Below are 6581 nucleotides of genomic sequence, written 5' to 3' on the forward strand. Positions count from 1 at the left end.
AAGTAATCATTAAATAGGAATTTGGTAATTCTTAATAATAATAATTTATATAGGTCTAGTTGAATGGAGTGTTAGGTGAATATGAGTTGGAAAATGCTTCTTGTAAACTAGAAGATGATGTTCTTATACTATTGTGATTAGTGGGGAATCATAGCCATTGCATATGTAGGATATGATTTTTTGAAAATTTTCTATTGAAAGTAGTATCAAATGATTATTTATGTTTGCAATTCTCAGTATACCCATTATTAATGTTTTAGGCGACCCTTGAGTTGATAACCATATGGGAGTTTTATTTCTTTGCAAACATTTTATAATTTATAACAGCTCAGCATAGTTTCACTTCAACCTCAAGGATTTTTGAACTTTCTATGCCTCCCTTGGTACTGAGAGGAGTGCTAGATTTACCTCATGGCAAGTATTTTTGGACTATAAAGGTCCCACAAGATTGTACATGGTGCCTCGGAGTTGTCATAAAACTTAGAAGTGAGGTTAGGAGGTTAATAAAGTTTGATGTTGGGGATGGTAGAAGGTTTTCTTATGACATGATAATTGGGATCCTACTAGGATCCTTTTCATAACTTATAGCTCTAGGATTATCGTCGGTGCAGCAACTAAGTCTCAAGCAAAGATGGATTCTGTTTTGAAGAACAAAATAAGGGTTTGGAAACCTGCAAGGTCCAATGAATTAATCACCATACAATGCCAGTTGTATTTGGTTGAGCTTAAAGATGATAAATCTAGGTGGTCTGCGACAAGATCAGGCTGGCTGCTCTTGTTGAGCCATCTGCAATGAACATAAAGCTACAACAGATGAGGTGGGATGGTTGCGACTCCGCTAGTTTAACCTTGCTATCCCCTAGTTGCCTTTATTGGTTGGTTAGAAATCAAAAATAAACTGACAACTAGAGAAATTTGAAAAGTTTGGAACAAAAATCTACTTGTATTCAATATTTGACTATAAAGAATCTGTAAATTAGAAGGGAAAATATTCTAACAAGAGAGAGATTTGTAAATTTTTCATCTTAGATTCATTATTGATGTTTTTAAGAAATTAATTGGTATAAATATCTCTAAAAAATCTTAATCTTGTTCTTCGTTGAAAATCAGATTTCTATTTAATCAATCTTCCCATTTTTGGATTAGAATTTTGTAACTGTGATGTCAAGTATGAGAAAAAAGGGAACTCGCACCATCATAGACACCCAACCATTATTCTTATAATTCTTGATATTGTTAAAATCCAAATTTATTCACTTATGCTTCTGCTTTATCAATCATGTTCTCTTTTTGTTTACTAAAGAATAAAAAAATTGGTCCTGCTGTATGCATATACAAAAAATTAGGCAATTTGCATGGACTGTCGTGTTTCCTTCAGTTATGTTCATTAATGAATAAAAAATGTAAAGGTATGCACTGAGCAAAAAAGTGCCAATATGGGTAGCTTCTCTAATGACCTTGACACTACTAAATCTGAAGATCAAGGAGTGGTGCAAATTAAAGAAATGAAACAAATGAAAAAGAATTGTTTTTTGTCTAGATGAAAAACTCTTGCTTGGTCTCTTTGAGGGTAACCTTTACCTACAAATAATGCTAGTCTATGCAGTGTCTTGGTGCCAGAATCATTTAGTTTGCTTGTATTTAGGTATTAGGACATGCAGCTGTAGCACTCCACTAAATAATTAAAACTACCAAATCAGCAGGCAGGCGGCTCTAACTAGTTAGATTGCCAAGCTAGTCAGAAATTCCAAATCCCAAATGCAGAGGCTTGACTAGTTTAAGAAGACATGAGATTGAGAAATGGTTGAAATTCAACATTTAAAGTATTTATACAACTAAAAAAGAGATTATTGTGACTATATTGACATTCTTTTACACTTTGGACCAAATATCTACCTCAATGCTCATAATGTACTGAACAGGGGACTTTATCAACAATAAGACACCCAGTGCACCCAAGTGTTCATATTCTTATCACAATAATGAATTATAAGTTCTATATTTAAATAATTAAAGCATTCACAAAAGAAAAATAATTCAACTAGATGAGATTGTTCATCTAGGATTCCTTGATAATAAAGATTCATCTATGAACCACTTCCAAAAATATTTGACTATAATTCACATCTATGTATATGCTGTCATATTTATGCCTGGAATCATATACTTCAATTTTGTGTCTACAGTTGAGATAAATGCAGGGCATGTGCTTTTAATTATTTGTTGTAGCCTTGAGCATCTTCCATTTGCTATGCGTCCGCCAGATAGGTCCCTTCTGAATGGTTTTCTGTTTAGACACAATTGCATTTCTATTTACAGAAAAATATCGTAGTTCAATTGGAATTGCTTCAGCTTCACATGCTATTGATTGATTACTAGCTTCAGCTTCACATTGACTGTAAACCATTATTTTTTTATCCAGCTCTTGTGGTTGCTGTGACAAAGATGAACTGGTGAACTGGACGAGTTTGAAAATACATTTGGGTTGTGAAGTAAGAGAGTGAGAGTAGTATCAAATGATAATTCATCTTCTTTTATTAGTGGCAGTGATTAATGAGTGTTACTAGAACTAAAGATATCACACCCCTAACCCAGCCTCTTATCTCTAAATATACCTATAGTTGACGTTACTGCATGCGTTGAGTTAATAACTGTGGGGGAGTTCAATTTTCTTACCAAAAATTTAACATACAGACACTGTTTTACAGTGTTTGATACATGGAGAGCTCCGCAGTAGTTGTACTTCAACGAGCATTGCTTCTTCATTTAAAGGATGTAGAAATGTTAATAGGAGTGCTACATTCAAGGGCGGAGCTAGGAATTTTTGTTTGGGGGGGCCAAGTTGTGATGCTAATATATTTATCAAGATAACTTCCACACCCACACACACATATATACACACACGCGCGCTTTTTTATTATATATACACACATATATATACACACTTTTTTATTTGATAAGTTATATATATACTGTGGGGCCAATTAGTCAGACAGTCCCGGCCCACTTCGTACCAGGCCCTAAGGCCCACGCCGAGGAGGTATTGAAGATCCGAGGATGAAAGTAAGAAGCCCAGTTGCCAAAGAAGTATTGCCGAGGACGATTCTGTCCTCGGGCAGCCGGGACCATAAAAGGTGGAAGCAACACACCATCAAGGGGAGTCTCCCAGGGCATCTCAAGAGAAAGAACCGGTACAGCGTGACAGCTGCAGAAGCATGATGAAGGAGCAATTCAGGGAGGAACTGTCACCTCCGCATTAAATGACCACCACTAACGTTCTGGCCGCATTAATGAGGAAATGACCCCTGAACAGTGCTGCCTTGGTTGCTGCAGCCCCCAGAATGTTAAGGAAAGGCTGCTGATGGGACGGGCACTCAAGTAGTGACCTGTACGATCGACAAGTGAAGGGCCAAGATCAGGGGAAGGGGAGATATATAATGTAAAGGACCTCCAAAGAAAGGGGGGGTGGGGGAGCAAAAAAGGAAATAGGAAGAACTACGTATCCTGGGGAGAAATGTCCGAAGAGTCTAACTCACCGTGTTTAGTTGTTGAAATTCTTGCTAGGGCTTAGTTCTTTGACCCACGCTCTACAAATTTATTGTTTTGGGCTAACTGGGTTTGAATCCATTCACACAACGGTGATAGTATTCAAATCTGGACCCTACAATTGGCGTCGTCTGTGGGAAAGAACTCGTGCGTTAGTGAGAATAACAGCCAAGCATGGTAGGATCAGGCCCTCACCAAGGAAGCTCTCACCGGCATGAACTAGCTAAACCCCAGCATCAGAATAACTATGGTGACCCCGGGCACAGCCAAAACGAAGGGAACAGACAATTTCGAGAGGGAAGCATGCATACCTCACAAACTAGCGGAAGCTACACCTGTAGGGGCAACCACGTGCCCTAGAGGCATGATAATGGCCAGGCCATGTGATCAGAAGAGGTTAAGAGTCACGCCTCCCAGAGACAGGATGATAAGGTGGCCATGTAGTGAGAGATAGATGGGTTGAAGAGAAAGCTGCGCCATGCACGGCGAAGGCAACCCGAGCCCAGCCCTGGCTTGCTCTCCGACGACGAAAGTGACAGCGACTACAAGCAAAGGTCAAGAACACCCCCAAGCGAGACTTTCTCTCATGAGGAGGAGCGCTACTAGAGGCGTAAACATGACAGCCCCATCCCTAGGGGCTTAGGGAGCGATGCCATGAGCAGGGCACAGGACCGGATCTCAAAGTCACCTTTTACACGTCGCATAGAAGAGGCGATGCTCCCTCAGCGGTTCCAGTAGCTGACCTTCACCGTTTACAACGGCAAAACGGACCCCGTAGAGCATGTGAGCCAGTTCAACCAGGGAATGGCTGTTCACTCTAAGAACGAGGCGCTGATGTGCAAAGTCTTCCCATCCAGATTAGGACCTGTGGCAATGAGGTGGTTCAATGGCTTGAAGATGAATTCCATAGGCTCGTACAGACAACTGACCCAGGCCTTTGGTTCCCGCTTTGTTATGAATAGCAGACCTTCTCGGCCCATGAGCGCATTACTATCCCTGTCCATGAGTGACAGGGAGACTCTCAAGGCTTACTCGGACAAGTATTGGGAGATTTACAATGAGCTAGACGGTAAGTTCGATGATGTCACCATCAATACATTCAAGAACAAACTACCAATAGGGTATGGCTTGAGGAAATCTCTAACTGGTAAGCCCGCCACTAGTGTGCGGTAGCTGATGGATCGGATCGATAAGTACAAGCGGGTAGAGGAAGATCTGCTGCAGGGCAAGGGGAAAGAGAAGGTTATCCCTCAAGAGAGGAGGGATTTCAGGTCAGACCGGTATCACAACGCCTGCCCGATGAGGGATTTCGTGGGACAATCTGCAGCGACCAATGCCCAAACTGTTAACGCCGTGTTCCGAGAACCAGTGCATAAGGTGTTGGAAAAGATCAGGAACGAGCCATACTTCAGGTGGCCTAATAAGATGGCGGGGGATCCTGAGAAGCGCAATCAGAACCGTTACTGCCAATACCACCAGGACCACGGACATGCCACGGAGGACTGCAGGAACCTCTGGAACTACCTGGACCAGCTAGTCCGAGAGGGAAAGCTGAAGCACCTCCTATACCATTCTAGCGGTTATCAAGGCCAGACCTACTAAGAGCCACGAAGGGACACCGCCATGGGGCAGCCCGCTGGCACGATTAACATAATCCTAGCTGCACCAGGAAGAACAGGCACGCGCCCCTCGTGAGTGTTGTCTGTGACCCTGGCGCCCACCGAGGAGTCACAGTCCGGGCTGAAGAGGGCCAGGAGAGGCTTTCACCCGACCCTAAGCTTTTCTGAGGAAGACAAGGACAGGACCACTCAGCCCCACGATGACGCTTTGGTGATCACCCTCAGAATCGGCGAGTACGATGTGAAAAGAGTGATGGTGGACAATGGCAGTAGTGCCGAGATTATGTACCCCGACCTATATAAGGGGCTGGGATTGAAGCTCGAAGATTTAACACCTTACAACTCTCCTTTAATAAGCTTCGATGGGAAGCTCGTCACTCCAAGGGGCATGATTAGGTTGCCTATCAAAACTGGCCCAGAGGTAGTGGAGGTGAACTTTATTGTGGTGGACACCTACTCCCCATACACGGCCATCGTGGGCAGACCCTGGCTCCACACCCTGGGGGCTGTTGCCTCCTCGCTGCATCAAAAGATAAAATTCCTGTCAGGGGACCGAGTCCTTGAGATCCGAGGTTGCCAGTCCACGGTAAGGCGGTGTATGGTTGCAGCTATCTCACATCGGCACGATGCAGAGTCCTCGGCCACCGTAGCCAAAAGCTTATAGCAATCAAGAACCTCGATGGCGCCAGCTAATGCGGCCATCGAGGAAGCAAAATGTGAAGACTTAGAAAAGGTGGTCGACGACGATGACTTGGAAAAGTTCTTTCATGTTGGAGCCCAACTGCCTCCCCGGGAGAAAGAGGAGTTGCTTGAGTTCCTTAAGAGGAACATTGACGTGTTTGCATGGGACCCCTGCGATGCCCCGGGGATTGATCCATCCTTCATCTGTCACCACCTTAACGTCAATCCGTCTGTGATCCCCAAGAAGCAGCCACCCCGGTGCCCGTCAAAAGAGCATGCTGATGCAATTAGGGAAGAGGTCAATAAGCTTAAGCACGTAGGGGCTATCAAAGAGGTTTTTTACCCCGAATGGTTGGCTAATACTGTGGTGGTCAAGAAGAAAAGTGGGAAATAGAGGGTTTGTGTAGACTTCACGGACCTGAATAAAGCATGCCCAAAGGACCCCTTCCCAATGCCACGGATAGACCAGCTGGTAGATGCGACTGCAAGCCATCCTCGGATGAACTTCTTAGATGCCTTTCAGGGCTATCATCAGATCCCACAAGCCTTGGAGGATCAAGAGAAGACAGCCTTCGTGACACCTATCGAGAAATACCACTATAAGGTAATGCCATTTGGCCTGAAAAACGCTGGATCTACTTATCAGAGGATGATGACGAGAATGTTCGAGCCGTTGTTGGGAAAAAACATTGAGATCTATGTTGACGATATGGTGATGAAGAGCGAATTGGTGTC

Source organism: Quercus suber, unplaced genomic scaffold (genome assembly GCF_002906115.3).
Source record: "Quercus suber isolate HL8 unplaced genomic scaffold, Cork oak 2.0 scaffold_53, whole genome shotgun sequence".
Classification (NCBI taxonomy): domain Eukaryota; kingdom Viridiplantae; phylum Streptophyta; class Magnoliopsida; order Fagales; family Fagaceae; genus Quercus; species Quercus suber.